This window comes from Echiichthys vipera (genome assembly GCF_963691815.1).
Source record: "Echiichthys vipera genome assembly, chromosome: 19".
NCBI lineage: Eukaryota > Metazoa > Chordata > Actinopteri > Perciformes > Trachinidae > Echiichthys > Echiichthys vipera.
The window spans coordinates 744,865-770,784 of NC_139844.1; the positions used below are offsets into that span (position 1 = coordinate 744,865).

Consider the following 25,920-nt stretch of genomic DNA (forward strand, 5'->3'; position numbering starts at 1 on the left):
GAGTAGTTTATATACCGGTAACCACCTTAAAAGCACACACTTTTGAACCTATGAATTGCAAGAAAAGCTGGGGTTATATTTAGGAAACGCATAGTCAAATACATTCTACTTGCTCAAAAGATCCATTTAATTCATTTTGTAATTATGGCTGAAGTATATTTCCTCAGAACATACAAAAAATTGTTGTTTTGTGTTCGCTATTATCCAAGTTTGTGATTTTAAACTCTTTAAAGTAGTTCAAAGACCGTAAGTAACCAATGTTCTGACCGTTGTGGGTTACCTGTATAGGATATATATATAAGAAAGTTGGACCGTGGCTGTGCTGTGTTTCACCGACAGTCTGTCAGCGGGTCTATGGATATGAGAATGGAAGACATGTTAGAGCCTGCTCACACTGTCCTTTTGGCCGTGGCCAAAACCGTTTTTTCAGCTAAAGTCTAGTACCTTTAAGCAGTATGAGTGGACCCGCTCCGCGCTCAACTGCGGCCAGCGGACCGTCCACGGCCCGCTTGAAAGAGGTGGGCTTTAGCGGAGCCGTTTGCACATGTACGAGCACAAGCATGCGCACGTGTACGAGCACGAGCTCTACGGCAGTAGCGTTATTTCCGCCTGTTCGGACATGTAAATAGAAGGACGGACCATGCGCGGACATTTAACAACAACAACAATGGCGGTGAAAGGTTCACGTTGATGTGATGCGGAGGTGGAGTGTTTATTGCAGATTTGGTCGGATGAAAATATTCAAAAACAGTCGACAAGATGCACAAAAACTCCGAGGTCTATGGAAAGATTTGTAAACAAAGCCACACACACACGATCAATGCGTGTGACTGTTAAGGCGTGATGGCGTATGGACAGCAAGAAGCATTGGCCGGCCCTGGCAGTGTGAGTACAAACGGGGCTGGGGCGCGGGTGGGAGAGGGAGGGGGGACAAGTACCGGGAGGACAGTGTGAGTACGCTCTTAAGACCGGGGAGGAGGCAGCAGCAGCGGGAGCGACGACAGAATCCCTCGTGTTTTTACTTTCTTTCCCTTCAAACAGCGTGGACCTCACGACACTTTTGGACACACCGTCTCCGCCCGAGTGGACACTCATCGAGGTTAGTCATTTTTATTAATGCCGTGTATTTGTTTGTGTGGTCTCTAAAATGGCACGGTTTACACGGCATGATTTGTGCTGCGTTCACTGGCTGTGACTCGAGCTCTGCATAGAGACCTAAATTTTGTTTGGACTCGAAGATATCACTGCGATATTCAAATAATGTGAGGTCGTTAGCTCCCTCCCTCAGTAACTTTTATGTCATTCATAGCTTTATCTTAGCCTGTTCTGGTACATTTATGCGACAGTATTGCATTGTATTTGCCTCTTCTTAACTTCCTAAAGTTACTCCAATTCACGGCAATTTCGGCTACTATATTATGATAACCCGTTTGCCTATCTGGTAACTAAATGGTACCCTTTATAGTTACTTTATTTTACTTAAGGTATATATTGACTTCAAACTCTGTGTGTCTCTCTGGCCTCTGTATGGTTAGACATCCTTGTAATCTCCTTGTAATGGCTTTTACAGCCATATTCAGTTTTAATATTTTATTTGTTTAAGATCTAAGTTGAAATGCCTTTCAGAATGCTACTGTAGGCTATATAGGCTAACTGTGCTGCTCACTATTAAATGCCCTCACTCATATAGCGTCTGATTAGTGTTGTCATTATAGTGCTGTTAAGTGTTTTTTTATGTGAGAGATGTCTGAAAACAAATTCAGCAGTTCAAAATGAATTAGGCCACAGCCCCTGCCAAAATAAATGGGAAATAAAGTAGGCTTAAGTGAAATCCTGTCTGCAGCATGGAACTTAGCCTAAGGCTTAACCTGAATATTCAATTCTATAAGGGTTCAAATTGGGGGTATTTAATAGTTCGAGATACGAGTTTATTGGTTAAGGCTGGTCTGTAATGAGTTACAATTATAATACCTCAGCGCAATACATCAGCTCACACCCACAAGGCAGAAGAAGTGGTTGTGAGCTAGAAGTAGTGTTGATGAAGTGCACATTCATTTGATGGGATTTTTTTATGAAGCTCAGTGTCTTCAGGTGATGTCAGGGTCGATGGAGTCTGGGATACCCACCTAGACTAGGGATATTATCATTGTAGGGTGACTTCCTCCACTGGAGATTGACCTAGTGAGATAATGTAAAGCTTTCACTTTCTTGTTTTCAGACACCTATACATTATAAAAACATACAACCACACATTGACACAAATGGCATTCTCTGGTTCTAAAAGTTTCTACAGTATTTGATGGAACTCCCTACCTTATACCACCGATTCAAAACACTAGTTTACAAGTTAGCACATTAACAACACAACCCAGCGTTGAAAGAACAAATGATATTTACCATGTGCGAGTGAACAATAATTCAAATAATTATGAAAGTTTCTGACATAAAGCTCAATGGATAAAAAAAAAAAAAGATCTTACTTGATATAGGCTAACAAGTCTTCCATCTGAACTTGACATATTTATCAGGCCTCAAGGGAAACAGATAATGAAACAGTAAATGTTACCATAACTGGAAAAAGGGCTGGGTGCACCCCTTATACTGAGGAGATTGACTTATGATATGTAAATAAAATCAATGTAGTGCCCCTTTTAATGTTGACAGCAACATAAACGGCCTTATGCAATTCTCTGGTGTCAAAAAGCTGTTGAATTTATGTGAGATTGTTACACTGATGATTCATCCATATTCTTTATTTCTGTCATTCCACTCTGTTGTTTTGTAAAAGCCTTTTGTATCCAATTTCTAAATCTGTGATTTTCATGCAAACAAACCATTTTAGGAATAAATTGTCCTCCATGGACGGAGATCATCCATTAATTTTCATTAACACCCATACAAACTCTGGGCAATGTAAATTAAAAATAGAAGCTTTCAACCTGAATACAGCGACATGTATTCGTCTTCACACGCAGTTGGAGTATGAGCAGCCTTACCCGTCTGTCCGTCTGCTTGTGTCCCCGGGGTGGTGATTAGCACGCCACATTGCTGACCAGGTCAGAGGTCACCAGGTGTATAATGGGTATATAATGCGTCCTAATGGACCACAGGGCAGGGGGGAGGGGGCGTTTTACAGGCTCCAGAAACTAGACACTGCATGAGAGGTGATGATTAGATCCGTCCGTCAGATGGTGAGATGATGCCTATTTTAAGCAGTTGTTGTCAAGTGTGAGTAAAGATGCTGCTCATTCCCAGAATGCTTTGTGAGTGAAAAATAAATGTAGTTCAAAATGTTGCATTAGTTTTTGCAGTGCCTTTGGAGCATTCTGACATCAAATTTATGCCATAATGCTGCATTTAAAGAAGATAATATCACTTTGTAATCAGATTTGCCTCTGTGTATGTACAGCAGGTTAATGCCATATCTCTGTATGTGGGAGACAAACAAAGAAAGACACCATAATAATGTTAGTCCTTGATTAGATCTCTGACAGCAGTCATTGTAGAGGATACATTCATCACAACTTGGATTTTATTTTTGTGGGGTTTTAGTCATATTTATTTGTTACAGCCAAAACACATTGGTAACGGATACGGCTGGTTTTTTACCTGCTACACAAACTTCGTCAGTAGGGTGTGGCTGCTGCTCACTGTGTGCCATTAAGTTCTAATGCAGCTGGTTACAAAGGGTTTGGAAGCTGTGCTGCCCCACATTGCCCTCTAGTACAATAAGGTATGTTTCTGAGGGCGTGATCACACTGTCCTCCCGGACCACGACCCGGACTTTAGGGTACTTGTCCCCCCTCCCTCTCCCCCCGCGCCCCACCCCCGTTTGTACTCACACTACCTGGGCCTCGGCCAATGCTTCTTGCTGTCCATACGCCATCATGCCGTAACACGTCACACGCATTGATCGCGTGTGTGTGGCTTTGTTTACAAATCTTTCCGTAGACCTCGGAGTTTTTGTGCGTCTTGTCGACTGTTTTTGAATATTTTCATCCGACCAAATCTGCAGTAAACACAACGTGAACCTTTCACCACCATTGTTGTTGTTGTTAAATGTCCGTGCATGGTCCGTCCTTCTATTTACATGTCCGAACAGGCGGACATAACGCTACTGCCGTAGGGCTCGTGCTCGTGCTCGTACACGTGCACACGCTCGTGCTCGTACATGTGCAAACGGCTCCGCTAAAGCCCACCTCTTTCAAGCGGGCCGTGGCGGCCCAGCTGGCCCCAGTTGAGCGCGGAGCGTGTGCGCTCACACTACTTAAAGGTACTAGACTTAAGCTGAAAAACCGGTTTTGGCCGCGGCCAAAAGGACAGTGTGATCACGCTCTTAATAATTTTTAATCAGATTGTTGTTTTTGTAGTTTTTAACTGTTGGAGGGCTACGTAGCCGAGCAGAGAGGGAGACAAATAGTTACAGTGGTGTTGTGGTAATACATTTGCTAGCCCATGGGTGGTGAACTCATTGTAAGGTACTATTAGGGCGTACTCACACTGTCCTTCCGTACCGCGACCCGGGCTTTAGGGTACTTGCCACCCCCTCCCTCTCCCCCCCGCGCCCCAGCCCCGTTTGTAGTCACACTGCCAGGGCCGGCGAATGCTTCCTGCTGTCCATACGACATCACGCCGTAACACGTCACATGCGTTGATCGCGTGTGTGTGGCAGTGACGTGCAGTCAGGGGAGGCAGGTGAGGCTGTGCCTCCCCTGCCATCATGAGAGGAAAAAGAAACGAAATAATAAAACACAAGTATTAATATTTGTTCTCTGGACTATGATTTTAGTGTTGTTCTTAATATATTTTGACCATTTTTATAGTAAAAATTGCAGAATTTCTGTTTCCTGCTAAAATAAAAGGAGTCTCATCGGAGACGAGAGGTGAGGCACGGACAGCCGAGCCTCCCTCCAGATTGCGCAATCGCTCACAAACTGTATTGAGCGCGTGCAAAGGCTGCGTGCTTGTTCCCATTTCTGTGTATGTTTCCAATATGATGGTTGAGGACACTTTTATGTAATAAAAGCATACGCCTTCTTTTCCATGGTGTTCAGTAATGTATTTTACGTATGTGTGTAATATTTACATCTTATTGATGTGACATAAATCCACAGGGAAAATGCTGCCCTGAGGCAGGCAGTACCCCTGCCTCAAGGAGGGTGGCGATAGTGAGCAGCCTGATAGCCAGGCAGGTCACGGTGAACTCTAACCTGTGTGCAAAAAGTAAACACAAGAAGTGTGCTGTGCGACGCTGTAGAGCTTAGCAACAAGTTGTCATTTCTCGCCCTGAAAATGGAGGATTTGATTTCTAAACTAAGACATTTTTCAAAGCTGGACTTTCAGTCACAGCAAGAAGTCATGTACAAGTAAAGGTAAGATATACTGCAATATACAGTGGCACTGGTGTTTTAAAATGGTTTTTAGCATCCTATTCGCTCCTATTCTCTCCTATTCTCTCATCCTATCCTATTGGCATCCTACTGTTTGTTTGTAAATCTGACTTGTGAGTCAGTGCCTCCCCAACCCTCACTGCACGTTACTGGTGTGTGGCTTTGTTTACAAATCTTTCCACAGACCTCGGAGTTTTTGTGTGTCTTGTCGACTGTTTTTGAATATTTTCATCCGACCAAATCTGCAGTAAACACTCCACCTCCGCATCACATCAACGTGAACCTTTCACCGCCATTGTTGTTGTTGTTGTTAAATGTCCGCGCATGGTCCGTCCTTCTATTTACATGTCCGAACAGGCGGAAATAACGCTACTGCCGTAGAGCTCGTGCTCGTGCTCGTACACGTGCGCACGCTTGTGCTCGTACATGTGCAAACGGCTCCGCTAAAGCCCACCTCTTTCAAGCGGGCCGTGGGCGGCCTGCTGTCGGCTGTTATGCGCGGAACGGGTGCACTCACACTGCTTAAAGGTACTAGGCTGAAAAAACGGTTTTGGCCCGGGACAGAACGACAGTGTGAGTGCGCCCTTAGAGACTTAGACTGTTCTTTATTGATCTTTTTGGGATGACTCCAGCAAGGAAATTGAGTTTCCAGCAGCTTACAAAAACACAAGGGAGGTATAAAAAAATACAGTATAGGATAACCAATAAACTCTTAGCTAAATAAATACAGAAAGCATAAAAAAGAATAAACAGTAAGCAATAAACTCTGTCAAATATGTATGAGGTAGATGTAAGAATACAGGTCAAATAAAATTCACGGAAAATGAAATCAGATAAGTTAAATCTAGAGGAAATGTATAAGATAAAATATGTATGACTGTATATGACAGAAATGAGCGGCAAGATTAAGTTATTGCCCTTAAGTGGTGGATAAAGTTATTGCACAAAAAGGAAGAAGATAAGTGTCCAGGTTTGTATGAGTAGATTATTAATTGCACAGTAAGTGGCTCCCACTCCTTCCCTTTTGTCCTCTTTATTTCCTCCTCCCCCCAGAGTGAGGAGATGATGGTCTGAGGGACAAAGGAGTTCTTGAGGCTGTTGGTCCTACACTTGGGCAGGAGCAGCCTTCCACTAAACAGGCTCCTCTGGTTGCTGATGACTGTGTGCAGGGGGTAGCTGGCATTGTCCGTAATGTCTAGAAGTTTGTCCAGTGTCCTCCTCTCTGCCACCGTCACCAGCGAGTCCAGTTTCATGCCGACCACAGAGCTGGCCTCCTCAGGAAGTACAATCTGCTTTGTGTCTTCCTGTACAGGTGGCTGGTGTGTGTTTTCCAGTCCAGTTTATTGTCCAGCCACAGCGCAAGGTATTTGTATGAGTGAGTCCACAGCCTCCACCTCAGTTCCCTCTAGCAGGACTGGTTGCGGTCTTGGTCTGGACCTCCCAAAATCAATGAACAGCTCCTTTGTCTTGGAGGTGTTGTGCTGTAGGTGGTTAGTGTGGCACCAGAGAGCAAAATCCCCCACCAGACTCCGATACTCCTGCTCTCTGTCACCCCTGATACATCCCACGATGGCTGTGTCAACGGCGTACATCTGTATGTGACACAGCAGAAGTCTGAGGTGTACAGGGTGTAGAGAAGAGGGGCTCCAGTGCTGCTGACCACAGTGTCAGATGTGGTGTCCTTCAGTCTGACATACTGTGGCCTGTCAGTGAGGTAGTCCCTGACCCAGTCCACCAGATCGGGGGCCAATCCCATCCTGTTCAGTTTGTCCTGAAGTATAGGGGGCTGGATGGGGTTGAAGATCAGTAGAAGTGGTTCCCCCAGTTCTGCAGAGCAGGTCTTCAGTAGTCTCGGACACACTTTATCCAGCAAGGATAAAGGATTGCCTGTAAATTTACAGAGACCCAACAATTCCCCCTTGTGCACACAGTGGCAACGGAAATCTTCCCTATAACAGGCATCTGTCTTGATCGCTTGGAGAGGAAGAAAAGGAGAGAGAAAGAGAGAAGAGACAGACAGATGGACAGTCCCAGAGATGCAAGCAACCACATAAATAACTAACTATAATAATATCTATAGTAATGTGAATATGACTTACCGTATTTTTCGGATTAAAAGTCGCTCCGGAGTATAAGTCTCACCAACCGAAAATGCATAATAAAGAAGGAAAAAAACATATATAAGTCGCACTAGAGTATAAGTCGCATTTTTTGGGGACATTTATTTGATAAAATCCAACACCAAGAATAGACATTTCATCTCAAAAAGTAATTTAAAATAAAAATAGAATAGAGAACAACAGGCTGAATAAGTGTACGTTATATGATGCATAAACAACGAACTGAGAACGTGCCTGGTATGTTAACGTAACATTATGGTAAGAGTCATTCAAATAACTATAAGATATAGAACATACTATACGTTTACCAAACAATCTGTCACTCCTAATCACTAAATCCAATGAACTCTTCTTCCTCGGTGTCACTTCTGCACAACTCCGCCAACTCCAAGTAGCGGGTAGCATCTTTCTTTTCACAATGCACTTCTGCCATGACCCGCCCCCGCCGAATTTTCATTGGTTGAAGTGTGTGTGTGACGATTGCTGATATACTCCTAGTCTCTTACGTGACTGAGATAAATAATAGCCCAGGCTATTATTTGATATTTTACGGGAATGTGTTAATAATTTCACACATAAGTCGCTCCAGAGTCGAACCTGCGGCCAAACTATGAAAAAAACTGCAACATATAATCCGAAAAATACGGTATATGTTATTGCAGTTAAGATACATTAGTAGAATAGTAGAAACAAGTACAGCTAAGGTGATAGAATATGATGAACAATAATTATGGTGGTAAATATGATCAATGATGGGTAGTGGTAAGAACAGCTGTGATACAATGATATATTACTGATGATGTTTTTATGGCTACAAATTTTATAATTTATAAAACTAATGATAGTATATATGAGTAATAGCAGCAGGAAGCATCATGCAGGACCACGGCAGCAGGCACCACCACGATCAGCAGAGACCTGCGAGACGACGAAGCACAAACAACTCCGGGGAAGAATTTGAATTAGTAACATGCATTGATGAGACATGAATGATACAGACAGATAGGATAGAAGCTCAGAGTATCAGGAACAGTATTATCCCTCGGCTGACTGGGTCTATAGCAACATAATTAAAGGCTCGTTTACTCTTAAATATGGGGACGGTGTCTGCCTCCCGAACAACACTTGGGAGTTGGTTCCACAGGAGAGGAACTTAGTTTTCTGACTTTTGGTGGTTTTAAAAATTAAAGTTTTTTTATTTTATTGCGAGTTGTATTTGTAGGTTTTGTGTGTGTGTAGGGAAATTACTTATTGGTGTTGTATATTTATATTATTATTATTATTGTGTTAAAAATATGGTAAGAAAAATAATTAAAACACTGATAATTTCTAAGAGGCCATTAAGACAACAAGTACTGATGAATACAAACATGTGAAGGGAAAATGTAGCATGGCTCTAGCATATGCTTTGATTGGAGATTCTTCTGTGACAGTCCTACACACAGTAATACACACTCCATAGCATTAGTTATTACTGAATTTGCAGTAGGAGGCTGCATAAACAGTATGGGGAGAAGTTTTTGTTTGGTTCTGCTTATCGACATATTAAGGTGATTCTGTTGTAAATTACATATTTGAAGTGATAGAGATATGCAATAGCTGCACAATGTCAGCTTACAGTTTATAAAGAACAAGTGATGCACTGCCAAAACTTTCCAGGTACATGTATATGACACTTGTTGTGTCTCTACATCTCACTCATGGTTGCTACAGTGTCACACTCTCATTAATCCAGCCTACTGATTTTTGTATAGCCTCCTATCTTGATCTAATTATTTTGATTCAGACGTTGCATAACTTTCATGACCACAAATATAAAATGGCCAACGATTGAAGTTGTTTTTTTGTTCATAAATTAATGTAGAATGGTCGGCGCAAAGCCTCATGGGAAATGGGAACTGCGTATCGCTCCAATGATCGCTCCATGTTTATGCAATGAACGAACGGGGATGAATGAACGGCTGTCACACAGAGAGAAAGCAGGCAAGGTTGGAGTAGTGGATTTTCTAACAGTGGAAAAGGAATCGGATTTGCGTGTTTGATTTGCTCAGTTACACCTGATGGAGGGCACGAAGAGAAAGGAGAAAGGAGGGGCTGAAAAGGCCAGAATGAAGAAGAAGCAGATGCTGGAGGAGAGTGCATCAAAATGGTCAAAAATCACGGATTTATTCTAAAACAACCAGGCGTCAACTTGTGATGCAGGTGAGTTGACAGGAAAACGGTTAGCTCAAGCTTTGACATTGTTGAGAATTAGCAAAACATTTGAGCTGAGTTCTTCATAGTTCCTCCTCAGTGGGGTGGTGTCGTCATGTCACGGTCTGCACCGCAAGTTTTGCACACACACACACACACACACACACACACACACACACACACACACACACACAGACACCCCCCTGTCCTGGTGGAGAGAATGGGTTGGGCCCCTTGTGAGCCGGTGCAGTCAGAATTGTCCCAGTGGATTTTTGTGTCCCACTCCGCCCCTGACTATGGGGCTGTGAGAGCTCATGAACAGTGGGTAGAGATGACCCACATAATAGAGAATGTACTGCAGGCAGTGCTTGTAGCTCACAACACTGAAGTTAATTTTAGTGCATTCATGTCCTGCTTCATTACACAAAGGTAATACAGATTTAGTTTTTCATGTTTGTGTTCAGTGTATGTTAGATTTGTATCAAGCTGGTTCTGTAGGCTGTGACCTCTTTAAACTTTTTGTTGCTGAGTGCCTGAGAGCATGTAATGACCTCAAGGGAAGTTTTTACATTTCTATAAGCATCCAACAGTTTCAAAGCTAGTATTTGAAGTATGAACAGCACATCATCTTTCGTGATTAGTGAAAAGCACTTGATGTAATTGTGAGAAGCTCAGGCTTGTTTCTGGTAGGGGAAGTAGCTACAAGTCTGAAAGCCTGATTTGAGCATTTTTCGGTGCCATGAATAGTACTTCTGTATAATAGTCCCAAATAGTCACCAACCAGTTGTTGTTATTGTCTTTTAGCACAGACTTTTTTTTATTGCTGTTTAACTCCACTGAAACACTGCACTTTTTAGGGTATTTTTGGGGTCAGTGAATGGGTCACATAACTTCCTTGTTGGTTAAATGTGAAATCATCACACCCCCTAAATCTTTAATGAAAGTTTTTTTGGTTGAGGATTTGAATGAGCTGCTGTTGGATATGGTGACAGGCAGGCACTAGCACATTCCTGGCATACTTTGGATAACAACTGCTTCCCAAGGTTCTCAATCACATCAGTCATGGTGACAGTGTTAACAACTACCCAGTGACACTGACTTCAGTGCTGCATTATAAGAATAAAGAAAATAACTCGTGTGTGATTGACTCAACATTGCTCATCAGCTAAAAGCTGTTTTGAAAGGTGTAATTCAGTGTTGTGGTAATTTAATTTAGCTGGCAGACCATCTCACCAAGGAATGATTCTGTTGCTGTGTCAGTCCTCATATTATATATTGTGTAGTAATGTTAAAAGACAGTTGTTATACTTTTACTGGAATACAGGAATTTGCTGTTGCAGTAAATAGCTATGGCCCGATTGATATGGGATGTTTGAGACCGATACTGATACTGGTTTAAAATGGAAAGATTCACAACATGGGGGCCGATATAATTAATTTTTGAGCTGGAATGAAAATAGAGCCTTTCTATGTGGATTGTGCTCTGACATGGCTCTGCGAAGGTGCTCAGAAGACTGCATTCTTTAACAAATATGTTACCTCCAAAGCAATTTCAGTCAAAAGCAACTGGACTTATTTGTCTAGTAAGACGTTTCACCTCTCATCCAAGAAGCTTCATCAGATAATGTAGGCAACTAACCAGGCTGGGACTGGTCCAACTAACTGGTGTGGACATCCATCGTTAGTGACATCCGTGCCAAGTGCGATGACGTGGAAAACAGACTCCACCGCAACAACGTCAGGCTGTACGGAGTTCCAGAAGGCGTGGAGAAGGATGACATGATGTCTTTCCAAAAAGGCTTTCTGAGCACTTTGTTAGAGTTTCACAAAGCAGTTCGAGATAGCGCACAGAGCGTTAGGTCCAAAGCCCAAAGCTGCAGCTGGTTTCTGGACTTAAATGTGAAACAAAAAGTACTGCTGCAGGCTTGGATGAAAAGAAACATTCAGATACAGGAGCATACGATCTATTTTGACCATGACTACTCGCCTGACATGCAGAGGAAAAGGAAGAAAGTCTGAGAGGTAATTAAAAAGTTAAAAGAAAAGAACATCAGGGCTCAGTCACCATACCCAGCCCAGCTAAGACTCTTCCTGGATGGTGGCATAACGGTTCCCTTCACTTGTGGAGGCACACTCAACATTGAAGGAACTTGGTATGGGAAGGGAGCTGATACGAGAGGGATGGACTATACAACAGAATCGGAGGAAGAACCAACAGCTGAAACCAGCGGAGATTAGAGCGATCATTCAGGGTGACAACAGGGAGGCCAGAGTCGCGGGTCATGAGTAAAGAGGAAACTACTATTAGACCAAACCTGTGATGAGTAATGACAAAAGACACCAGACTGGTGATGAACAAAGAGACATTATGAGACTGGTCCTGTGTTGAATATTAAAAAAAAAAAAAGATACACTGAGACTGAACGTGGGATGTAAAATATAAAAAATATAAGAGACATTGAGGCTGGACTTGTGATGAAGAATAAAAAGAGAGACAGACATTCCTGCTGGGAACTAGGTCTGGCACCACAAGACTGGACCAGGAAAGGGTAAAAATGGAGATGTCAAACGAGATGGAACGGGATCATCGTTTATCGTAAATTTCTGATCCGAAATAATTGATTCAGGCTACATTATCATTAGGAGAAAACAAGGTGAGCATACAGGAGGGGGGTGGCGGAGGTAAGACTACTTTTGAGTATGAGGAGTACTCAGCCATCGAGGCGACGTGAGGATACCCCAGGGATAACCTGGTGGACCGTTGCTATTGCACTTTGTGGGATACACACAGAGAGATCTTTTTCTCTGCCTAGTGAAGATTGGGAGTGGAGAGCCCTTGAGTATAAAGTTAAAACTGTTCATTTCATCTCAGGGGCAAACCACTGGAGGATTGGAAGTCAAGGTAGCTTTTGCTTATGATTCGGCTTTGATCGCGGCGATTAAGGTACACTTTAAAGAAAAAAGATTCTATCACAGTATTAAAACATGTTTATATGAAAGTATTACAAGTTACAAAATATGGACAGGTTTACGGTAGTTAGTTACAATGTAAATAGTTAATCATTCCATAAAGAGAAAGAAAATTATGAAACAGTTGAAAAGTTCAATTGCATTACTTTAAGAGACCCACCTTAATGATATAGAACACAAGAAACGTAGAAGGGAGTGGGTGGGGCTGGCTTTCAGCGCCTCATGTGAAAAGGGTAAAAAAAGAGTGGTGGCAATTCTGTGTCATAGATCACTCCATTTTACCTCAGAGAACGCGTATGTAAACCAAAAGGGCGCTGCGTTTTGGTCGTGGGTACAACCAGAGGTGTTTGGATATCCTTTTTAAACATTTACACACCAAATGAAGACGACCCCAGCTCCTTTAAAGAAATTACAGCGCTCCGAAAGATTTATCATAGTGGGATGGGATTTTAATTATGTGTTGAACCAAAAATTAGATAAACACCCATTCGAACAGGGACCTAAACCACAGAAAACCAAATTACAATATGATTGAGGAAAAGGGGCTGGTAGATATATGGCGCCACTTTTCTTTTCAAAGGTCCACAAAGGCTACTCCAGAATAGATTTTTTGTGTGTGTTATATTTTGAAATCTCATACCCAGCATAGGCAAACATTAAATGAGTTACTGACACATAAGGCTGAGTTTGCGTTACATTTTGCCAACCAAAAATATTATGGATCAGGAAATGGGGCCAGCCTTTTCTGTTTATTATTAGCAACTTTATGTCTCAGTGGAGACAGGCAATTAAGCAGAGAGGGTTAAAAGCTTATTAGGAAAGATTAAGTTACCCAAATTAACTGAGAATGATTCCAAGGCAATGAGGCATCCAATTACAAAAAAGGAAATTGAGGACACCGTAAAAAACTTAAAGAACAATAAGGCACTGGGAGTAGATGCATACCCAGGTGACTTTTATAAGCATTTTCAAAATTAGGTTACGCCCCTTTTACAAAGCATATTTAATTTTGCCGTTACAAAGAATGACCCCCCAAAATCTTGGTCCGAAGCGATAATTTCCATAATCCCCCGAGAAGGTAAAGATCCTACAAACTGTTCCTCTGACAGACCAATCAGTCTGCTCTGCTTTGATGTGAAAATTTTAACCACAATATTGGCAAAACAAATTCAGAAGTGTATACATACATTCATTTAACCAGATCAAACCGCGTTTATACTGGGTCGACATGGGATAAATCACATCAGGAGAATCCTAAACTTGATCTCAGTGGCGAAACAAAAAACGGAACCCTCAGTGCTTCTCAGCCTAAATTCTGAGAAAGCATTTGATAGGGTGGATTGGCAGTACTTACAACACACATTGGAAAAAATGGGTTTTCATCCAGATTTCATCAATTGGTTCAGTGTGTTATATTCAGGGCCTGTGTCCAAAGTGCGGGTGAATGGATATACCTCAAAGCATTTTGGTTTTCAAAAGTAACTAGCCCCTCAGCATTCTCACCAGTCACAAATTTGTATATATAGTATATTAAGAAAAAACACCCTATTTAAAGGGTAGCTTCTATTCCATGAAATAAAAAGTGGTGCAGGGATGTAGAAGATTAAATAGAGAGATAACTCAAGACAAGATGAATACTGTCATCTTGCTGTTAAATACAGCATTTATTAACATAATTTTTCTATAACAACAATAACACTGAAGTCTAATGCAGTTCAAGTTCATACAATGCATAAAACATATACATTTTTTTAATTCAAAGCCTTAGTATTTAACCCTAAAGCAATTTCAGTCAAAAGCAACTTGACTTGGTTATATGTCTATTAAGACGTTTCACCTCTCATCCAAGAGGCTTCTTAGTTCATGTACGTATCTGACCAGGCTGGGACTGGTCCAACTATCTGGTGTGGAGATCCAATTTAACCTCTCACAGGGCCGATGATGTCACTGGAACCCTTCGTGCTCCAAATGCCAACAACTGCCGTTGTAGTGACAGTCGTTAGTGGGAAGTTGGTTTCGACTTTGTTAGTGCTCTACTGGGTTACAACAACAGTCGTTGGATTTACAGTAGGCCATTTGTGAACAGTTGTTTTGGCCACAGTAGGAGAGCGGCTCACACAGGACAACTCCTTACACAACCGAACAAATCCCAAACCAGACCACATAAGCCAACTTCTGGATTTGTGCCTGAACACCACATATTTCCAGTTTAATGGCACTTTTTACAGACAAAAACATGACTGTGCCATCGGTTCACCAGTACCCCCTATTGTGGCAAATCTATACATGGAGGAGGTAGAGGACAAGGCTTGGAACTCCTCAGAGGAATAACATAACATGAGCCATTGGTTCAGATATGTGGACGACACATGGGTTAAAATCAAATCCAAAGAGGTGCAAACCTTTACCGAACATATAAACTCAGCGGACCGAAACATGAAGTTCACCAGAGAAGAAGTCAAGGACAACAGTTTGCCTTTCTTAGACTGTGACGTCCATATTGAGAATGACAGGAGCCTCCACATTGGGGTATACAGAAAACCCACTCACACAGATCAATATCTACTGTTTGACTCCCACCACCCCCAGGAACACAAGCTTGGAATTGTCAGAACTCTGCAACACAGAGCTGATAACGTACCCACCAGCTCACAGGCCCAAAGGGTACAAAGCAAGCACCTCAGAGGCACCCTCACAGCTTGTGGTTACCCCACCTGGACCTTTGTGAAAACGGCAGCTGTTTCCAGAAAGAAAACCAAAGTGGTTGAAAAACTCAGGAGGATCTTCAACAAACACTGCATCCCTGTGTATTTCAAACCCACTAACACATTCAGACAGAGACTAGTACATCCCAAGGACAGAACATCACACACCCACAGAAGTAATCTGGTTTATAGTGTCCAATGCAACAAGGAAATGAAAAGATCTCTACATTGGAGAAACAAAACAACCACTGCATAAACGCATGGCCCAACACAGGAGAGCTAACTCCTCAGGCCTGGACTCTGCTGTCCACTTACATCTCAAGGAGAAGCCCACTCCTTTGAGGACAATAATGTCCACATCCTGGAAAGAGAGGACAGATGGTTTGAAAGAGGATAAGACACTACTTATCACCAATTTAGAATGCAGCCCTTGCATCCCTTCAGGAGATTCAACAATCTAACCTCAAAGAACAACTGTTCACAAATGGCAAACTCCTTGACTTCTTATCTGGTTAACTTGATGTTGCTGTCCTATGGGTTTGTATGTGCGGTAAAAGTTTGCACGTCTTTGGATTTGATTTTAACCCATGTGACGTCCTCATATGTGAACCAGTGGCTCGGTGTTATTCCTTTGAAGGAGTTCAAAGCCTTGTCCTCTACCTCCTATGTATAGAGATGCCACAATAAGGGATACTGGTGAACCCATGGCGCAGCTGTGTTTTTGTCTGTAAAAAGTGCCATTAAACTGGAAATATGTGGTGTTCAGGCACAAATCCAGCAGTTGGCAATTGGGTCTGGTTTGAGATTTGTTCGGTTGTGTACGGAGTTGTCCTGTGTGAGCCACTCTCTTACTTTGGCCAGAACAACTGTTCACAAATTGCCTCCTGTGACTCCAACGGTTGTCATTGGCACTTGGAGCACAAAGGGTTCCAGTGACATCATCGGCCTTGTGAGAGGTTAAATACCTGGATCTCCACACCAGTTAGTTGGACCAGTCTCAGCCTGGTCAGATGCATACGTGAACTGATGAAGCCTCTTGGATGAGAGGTGAAAGGTCTTCCTAGACAAATAACCAAGTCCAGTTGCTTTTGACTGAAATTGCTTTGGAGATAACGATGACCTGGACAAATGAGAATATTAACAGGCTCTCAGCAGCAATCACATACAGGTGCATCTCAAAACATTAGACCATCATGACATTTTTCCCCCATACGTTAGATGAATTAGTGCAACTTTGTTGTTTTACATTGTATAGAAATTACAAACGAAACCCCTTTTGCTTTTTCCCCGCTGTAAGAAAATACAATCTGCGCAGTACTTTGTTTGCATTTCTAACTGTCTGTCCAGCAGAGATGGGGACTCAAGATTTGAGACTCATGCACAATCTTTTTATCTATGTACTTTTTGGAGCATTAACATCAGGATCAGAAAGTCATTCTCTCCCACAGAGATGTGTGAGCGGCCAAACTGCAGATGACATCACCTGCTGTTTCTAGGGCGAAGTTAGTTTTAAGTTGGATATTCAACAGACCCACTCCGGTCCCAGTCTATCCAAATATCCAACTTCAAACTAACTTCACCTCGGTCTGCTGCTGCTGTTTCATTACCGTTTGTCATATTGTTTGGCAAAATTGGGGGAAAAAGAATCACAGAATGCAACGTCTGTGTTAAGCTGAGCTGCATAAACTATCAACGTTAGCTTGTTACTAATGTTAGCTTTGTGAGAGATTCATTTTTAGATTGGCGTTCATTAAATTACGTATTTTTGAAAAGAGTTTTCTTGCCGGTGCTGCCTCCATCTGCTGGCTAATGCCGTTTTACCAGGAGAAATACGTTAAATATTAATGTCAGCTAAAGGCAAGTTTATGTTACAGGTTTATTGTTGACCACATATCGTTAATGTTTCTGTGTTATTAGCTTTAACCATTGCACTGCGTTTGAGAGGCTGGAGGATTTTTATTTATTTAACAGGAAAAGCTCACTGACATTAAACATCTCTTTTTTCAGAGTGTCCTAAGACAGACAGCAGCACGACTGACAGCATTTCTGACAAACATAATGAGCAGCCAATACAAAATACATGACTATAATACAATAAAATGTATCAAATAACAAGTAAAAAAAAGCAAATATACATTAAAATCGAGCATAATCATGAATATATAAGTCAGAATATCTACAGCAACATGTGTCTGCCTCCACCTTAATATCAAATGTCTTAAAATCCTCCAATGAGAGCAGGACCTGGAGTTTCAGTGGTGTCTGTGATTAGTTCAGGTAAAGGGAGCAGCAGACTTTTTTTTTTATTTACAGTAGATTATAAACTGCCATTAGTTGGGACCATGTGTAATTATTACACTCCAACGCTATTTTATTATATACTTCCCCTCAGAGACTTGAGACTTGACTTGAACCTACAAAAAGTGACTTGTTACCATCTCTGCTGTCCAGTTAGAGCCATATACTGTATTGTGTAATTGATTAATCACATAATTTCAGTTTTTATTAAATCAATCCCAGTCAATGGAACACTCAGAAGAAGTCACCAAAATCACACTGTCCCTTTTAAAATCTTTCAGAAAATGATGTAAGGGCGTCATATCAAATCGAATCATATCGTTGGCTGAATATCATGATATATTTCATATCGTGAGCTGAATATCGTGTATTGTATTGTGAGATTAGTGTATCGCTACAGACCTACTAGCTAACATTAAATACCTTTTGTGAAATTAAATGATTAGTCCAAATTAGACGTTACCCTGTATGACTCATCACTTGACATGGCACAAGCTGCTCGCTTGTCAAACTCGGTAATGAACATGGCAACCCAACTGTTGTTGAGACTACGATCATAAGATTCTAGATGGTGGTGTTCCGGTCATTCTACATATTCAACCTTTAACATTATTATTTGTGATATACCTTACATAAAATGTATTACATTGTCAACCAATTCTAGAAATGAACACTAAGAAAATAAAGAATAAATAAAAATAAAATAGATTGCTAAATAATCATATTCACTATCAGTCAAATATTTAAATAAAGACTGAATAGAAATAAAATGAATAGCTATATGAGATGGACTGGAGAAGTATCAAGAAAAATATGGTGAAGCACTTGGAATATGCTCAACACGAGCAAACTATGGAAAAGTGGCAGAGCTGTCAACAGTCCAGACAAAGCGGATAAGCACTGCTCACAAGAAAACCGGGCATATGCCTCCTCCATTGCTGAAATCGTCTTGTTTCTGGGAAAGCAAGGGCTTGCTTATAGAGGACATGATGAGAATGAGGGCTCAAGCAACCGTGGGAACTTTTTGCAAATGTGCAGCTTCCTTGCCAAGAGAGATTCGTCATTTTGTATGATGCAGCGGAAATCAGCTTCTTTTACAAGTCATGACACCCAAAACGAGTTCATACAAATTACAGCCTCATGGCCATCACTGGATTATAGGGGTGTAAAGGTACACAAAAGTCCCAGCTCGGTTCAGTTTAGGAGTCAAAGCTGAGTGAGAGTTTGGTACAGCAACTAGGTGGAGAGATTATATCTCCACACTGGCTTGGGAACGCCTCGGGATCCCCCAGTTAGAGCTGGCTAATGTGGCCCGGGAAAGGGAAGTTTGGGGTCCCCTGCTAAAGCTGCTGCCCCCACGACCCGACCCCGGATAAGCGGTTGAAGAGGAGATGAGATGAGATGAGATGAGAACCAAGTACATAAGGATATGTTTCTTTTCATTTTTCTTTTTACAGACAGTAGTGCACGTGTCAAAGACAGACAGTATTCTCCTGTATGGGACTGAGGTAACATTTTGCCTACTGACAACTTTGTCAAACTATTTTCATTATAAAAATAATAAACATTTCACATCCTTCTGTATTACATTTTACTAACACTTTACCAAAAGGCAAAAGGTAAAAAAAAGGCTATAAAACTGAGAAGCAGCTCTAATGCTGTGAAATTGAAAATGCCAAAATACACAAAATAATAAAAACATACGGGTATGACTTTGTGCTCAGCCCCTGCCCTTGTTGCCGAGCCTTGTGAGACCATCCTGATCTTTGAGCTCCACTGTATTTTACTTGCAGATTGTTCAGTTTTACAGAAACTGCATCAGTAAAAAAAAAACATAAACCTGAATACAGTTTGGTTGAGTTTTTGTACACCATCTGTCCAGCCTTGTCCAAGTATGCAAGAGTGAGGACAGAATAGATTATCCATAAGGTAGAGTGTTTCAATTAGTTCCACCTTGGCTGTTTTCAAACATTCACAGCACTCAGACATTTGTCTTTCATGTGATCAGCATATCTGGGTGATTCCATCAAATATGCGTTAGCATGTTGGATGTGTTTCCACTCAACCAACTGTCCTCATCTTATACACAGCTCTCACTCCATCGCTTTTGTAGCTGACTGAGAACCTGCAGACAGGTTTTCCTGCCATAATGTGACTGACATGCACAGTACTTCTGTTGTGGTCATTTCAGCACATGTTGCTAGCAGAGTATGGCTAAATGTTTTTGGATGGAACTCACGCTTGTGAACTTTGGCCCCCACATAAGAGCAGTACGGTTGTACTCACACTGGTCACACAAACAAGACTTTAGCCGTGAAGCATGCTTGGACACGGTACGAATGGACAGTGTGTGTGCGCCTTTATGTGCATCGAATGAACATACCATGTATTCTGCACACACTGTACCATGACCCCCCCACACACACACACTGTGACCGTTTAGTACAAATACACTGACATTATCAGCTTCATGGATAGCTTACTTTAAAATTATAGACACATCGGTTGAGGTTTTTTTTGGTATCTTTTGGTGCCATTTCTTTGTGGCAAGATGAAATGCTTTTGTCAGTATATCTTTAGTTCAGCTCTTCTTGCATGGGAACTCATTCTTTGTTTTTAAGTTACACCCACTTTTTACAGTGTGTCTCAAAGGTTCTGATCATTTCTATTTGTGTCTACATTTAAGGTTTTTTTTACATTAGAAATGTTCGTTTATAAATGTACATTTATAAATGTAGTCAAGTCACTACATGTAGTGTAGAAAGACACGGGTGCATTCCAATGAGGTCAGACTTGAGCGACCAGGGCGTTGACCCCAGACTGACCCAAACTCCCCCTCCAGGGAAGGGTCATAAAAAGACACGCAGGCCTAGGTGTAGACAGGTCACCCTGTCAGAAACTCTGTATAACACCATCACTTCAGGCTTCAACCAGGGAATTACTATATACTGTACAAGTCAAGTTTCCATCCAAATATAGTGCACATTTAAACCCATTTTTCAGAAAAACGACCAAAGAAAATGTGAATTAGTGTGCATTTCTATCCATGAAACTTTTCGTTATATATATATATATATATATATACGTTACACTTAGCCTAAGATGGTTTGATAGAGGAAATGCCACTCTGTGTTGTTTTGACCTTTAAAAGGGTACGAGCATTGCAAGATTTTAGTGTTTAAAAAGCAAGTCTGTATGTCCATAACCAATGTGGCATTTATGAGCATTCAGAGGTGAGCAGCAGCAGATCCTGTCTGTTGAATGTTTGCTCAGCAGACTAAGAGTATTCAATAGGATCCATTTAGATGGTACATACCTGATGTCTTCATAGTCAGTTTGGTTTTGCAGACACAGATGAACTTCAGTCAACTACAAAGGAATTTGAAGTAAATATTAATAGATTATCTTTAAGTGGGACAGGTAAGCCTCAGTGAAAGACAGGGTTGTATTGTTGGTTGTCTTCACCATCACCCCATTTACCAGCCATAAAATTAGATAATTTCCAAAAATTCTTTGGTGTAATATAAAAAAAGTAAGCTCTAAATGTATCATGTTCATTATCAATTATCATTTTGATATGTTGTAGCACTCAACAGCGTAATTTGGTAGTATAAAAGTACCCATTTGGCCTCTCCCAGGCAATCCTGACTCAAACACTGCACATAGTATAAAACAAATACATACAACTCTGCTGCTACTATATTTTCCTATTCTTTATAGTTTAGATCATAATAATTTAGTAGTTATAGTAGTCATTTAATAGGAAAGATTGCCCCCTTTTTCCAAGGATGAAACAACACAGATATGAAGCAGTGTGTCTGTAAGAGAAGGCATCTGTTTTTCAGGAGCGAGCAGGTTAATAAAATCCTAGGGCCTCCTCCCTGTAAAGAGCAAGGGCTTGGCATTTCATTCTTGAACAGAGTCCTGATTTCAAAAAGTTTTCACAAAGCCCCGTTGCCTAGCTGCATGTGAGGAGTCTAGCTGCATGTAAGGAGCCTCACAGTGACTGCCAGGCCTGTTTTGTGTGCGTAGGACTGAACAGGATCTTTTGGAGAATCAACTGGAATGTAGTTGTTGAAAAAACCCCAACCCTCACCCCCTACACCTCCATTAATCCTGGAGGGAGCCATTCACAGCGCATTAGCACCCTTGCAGCTCTAGTGAATTGACCCCCGATAGTGAGGTTTGTTATGCATTCTGTGGCATTCCACTTTGTGTGGTCTTGGGAATGTTTCAAGGATATTTGTCAGATGGCAAACTCCATCTATCTGGTCGTTACTGTTTGATGTAGCACCACTGCTCATTTTCCCTGATTCTAATGGTCTAATATCATATTTCAAAAAAATGTAAGCCTGGGGGCCAATTGCGGCCCGTGTTCAAATTTCCACCGGCCACCAGCCTCTGTCAGATAATAAAGAATATGCGGCCCCCCAGCACTGACAAAAGCTATTTTATTTTTCACCAGAAGATGGCAGTAGACCTGTGACCGCACTCTTTGCTGCATGACCCCATGCGTAACTGTTAAAAAGTAATGAGTCCACTGACTGACCGCTCTGTAAATGACCGCTTTATTCAGTGGATTTGTCTTGGGCTGTGGGAGGTCAAAACAGTCTTTCCTGACCAGTCTGGTCATGTGCCTTGAGCCGGTCTGAACAAGCTGTTCTGAAAAAAATTCAGGTTTCCGATCAACACCAGCATTACGGATGAACATTTCAAGATTGGACGTAACTTTAGCCTCAGCGGTCAACCATGTGAGACTATTGTGCATCTTCATGACAGTTCTAAAAGACCATTGAAGAGCCAATCTAGCAGCTCTATTTTAAGCAAGCTGGAGTTTTTTTAATAAGTATTTTTGCAGCACTGGACCTCACAACTAAACAGTACCATAAGTGAGAGAGAACTAGAGCCTTAATCACCTGAATCCTGACTGAGGGTGTCGCACAGTAAGAACATTTTCTTGTCAAAGCAATACCCTGTCCCATTTCTACAGAAATAGAATCAATATGGTCAGACCATGACAATTGATCATCTATTATGATTCCAAGTAGTTTCATTTTCCTTACTTGCTCTATCGGGATATCACCCATAGATAGATTTAAACAGGAGTCTCCGGCAAACCTTCTCCTGGTACCAATAACCATGCACTTAGTCTTAGTGATATTCAAAACTAGTTTGTTGTCCTCTACCTAATCAGAGACGGTTTGTAATTTTTGGCTTGATACCTCAGTCAGTTGCTTGCATGTTAACGCAGCACAGAACATAGCTGAGTCATCAGCATAAATTACTACTTCTACTACTCTGTTCCAGAACATAGGGCAGGTCATTGGTAAAGATAGAAAATAAAAGAAGACCCAGACAGCCTTCTTGAGGCACTTCACAGAGGACATCTTTGCTGACTGATAAGCTTCCATTGGAAAAACACTTCTTGCATCCTGCCAGACAGATAACTCTCCATCCAAGAGAGGGCAGTATCAGCGAAACATAGCGCTTGAGTTGATCAATTAGCAGTGCATGAACAATAATGTCAAAAGCTTCACTAAAATTAATCATAACAGTACTCACAATTATTTTGTTGTCCATTTCTTTAAGCCATTCATCAGTCCTGTGAACAATAGCAGAGTTGGTTGAGTGACCAACTCGATATGCACGCTGAGATATTGTTATAAGCTCATTATTAATAAAATAATCTTGATTTTGATTAAAAACAATCCTTTCCAATATCTTGCTCAGTACTGGTAGTAAACTGATGGGCCTATTATTAGCTTTTTTATTTTTTGGCAAGGGTATAACTTTAGCTTCTTTCCACAATGCAGGGCACAGGGAATTGGTCAAACATCTATCAAAAATATGACATACAGGAACACAAAGCTCTCCTTTGCTGCAACCTTAAGTAGTATCCCATCCACATTATCAATTCCAGGAGACTTGACATCAGGAAGGTGTAACAACATTTCCTAATCAATAAAGCATCAACATTTTTAAATTCAAAAGAACACCTTTTCCCTTTCATAATACAATTTTCAATCAATGCATGTGATAGACAGCCATGTTAAGGGGTCATAGTGACTTTTAATTTATCAATTTTATTAATAAAAAAAACATTAAAATAATTAGCATTTTCCAGTGGTTTAGTAATTAAAACACTATTACAGTCAACATAAGTGTTATGCATGTTTGATTTCCGTCTCATAATTTCATTCAGTGTTTTCCATATTTTCTTGCTGTTGTTTGTGCTGAGCTTCTGTTGATAATATTTTCTTTTTGTGTTCTTGTTCAGTTTACCATTTTCCTTAATCTACAGTATTTTTCCCTATCATTCAGGCAACCTGATTGAGTTGCAACCTTTTTAGCATTATACCGCTGAGTCATCAAAGCCTTCAGTTCCTTACTCAACCATGGAGCACTGTTATGTCTAGCTGTGTGTTTCCTTAAGGGAGTATGCTTGCCAGCCACCTTTGTTAGTTTTTCCATAAACTTTCTCAGAGCACTATCTGGATCATTCTCCAAACAATCATCTGACCACTGCTCATCACTGATCTACTTCACATAGAGATCATGATTAAACCTCATGAATGACCAGCAGCATTTTATCTTGTTTCCTGCCTTAGGAACGTTGATTTTTCTATCCCCAAAGCAATTTCAGTCAAAAGCAACTGGACTTGGTTGTTTGTCTAGAAAGACATTTCACCTCTCATCCAAGAGGCTTCATCAGTTAATGTACGCAACTGACCAGGTTTGGACTGGTCCAGCTATCTGGTGTGGAGATCCAGGTATTTAACCTTTCACAAGGCCGATGATTTCACTGGAACCCATTGTGCTCCAAATGCCAATGTCTTTGGAGTGACAGTCATTGCTGGGAAGTTGGTTTCGACTTTGTCATCAAAGGAGTGGGCTTTCTCCTTGAGATGTAAGTGGACAGCAGAGTCCAGGCCTGACACCTGACATAGAAGGGTCTCCAACATCCTTAACAGGCGGGGGCAAGGTACGGGTCCCTGGACGAGCTGACTCATTGTCTGGCTGGTCTGGGTGTTGCAGATGAAAATTGGTCATGAGGGTGGGGTCTACAATATGGCGAGCAGGAACCCAGGACCTTTCCTCTGGACCGTAACCCTCCCAGTCCGCAATGTACTGGAGATCTCTACCCCGCCGATGAGAGCGAATCAGGCGCTGCACTGCGTACACCGGACCACCATCGACGATACATGGAGGGGGAGGTGGTGGTGCCTGAGGGACTAAGGGACTATTGTGAACTGGCTTAACCCTGGATACATGTAAGGTGAGGTGAACTCTCATGGAACAAAGGAGCTTCAAACGGACTGCCACTGGACTGACTACTCTCTGGATCGTGAAAGGCCCGATGAACTTAGGTGCCATCTTTCTGGACTCCACTCAAAGAGGTAAGTCTCTGGTGGAGAGCCACACTTGCTGTCCTGCTTGGTAGGTAGGTGCAGGTGTACGGCATCGGTTGGCAGCGGCAGTGTAGCGGCCCACTGAACGAAGGAGAGCGGCAGCGGCGGATGAAGGCTTGGACAGAAGGGCAGGAAATCTCCTTCTCATGGGCTGGGAACAGTGGTGGTTGATATCCGTATACACACTGAAATGGAGAGAGGCCGTTTGTTTCTCCAATGTAGAGATCTTTGCATTCCTCGTTGCATTGGACAGCATAAACCCGGTTGCTTTTGTAGGTGTGTGGTCTTTTTCTTTTTCAACCACTTTGGTTTTCTTTCTGGGAGCAGCTGCTGTTTTCACAAAGGTCCAGCTGGTGTAACCACAAGTTGTGAGGGCGCTTCTCAGGTGCTTGCGTTCTTCCCCTTGGGCCTGTGGGCTGGTGGGTATGTTATCAGCTCTGTGTTCCATGGTTCTGATAACTCCAAGCTTGTGTTCTTGGGGGTGGTGGGAGTCAAACAGTAGATATTGATCTGTGTGAATGGAGGCTCCTGTCATCCTGTCATTCGGGCGGCAGTAGCTCAGTCCATAGGTGACTTGGCTGGGAACCGTAGGGTCGCTGGTTCAAGTCCCTGTGTGGACCATGTATGGAGCGTGGACTGGTGGCTGGAGAGGTGCCAGTTCATCTCCTGGGCACTGCCGAGGTGCTGTTGAGCAAGGCACCGAACCCCCAACTGCTCGGGGTGCCGTTCACTGGCAGCCCCCTCGCTCTGACATCTCTCCTTAATTGCATGTATAGGTCCTGTCTGTGCATGTGTGTGTATTTCGGGCCTGTGTGTGTAACATGATTAATAATAA

At 41.9% G+C, this 25,920-nt stretch overlaps 1 protein-coding gene across 1 annotated transcript in view; it reads left to right on the forward strand.

Moving 5' to 3' along the window:
- Positions 1–1,062: 1,062 nt before the first annotated feature.
- Positions 1,063–25,920, forward strand: part of ankrd6b (ankyrin repeat domain 6b) — a gene marked incomplete at its 3' end in the record, with an annotated part of 122,185 nt that continues 97,327 nt past the window's right edge. The window contains exon 1 of the mRNA XM_083933740.1: positions 1,063–1,099. The remainder of the gene's footprint in view (positions 1,100–25,920) is intronic.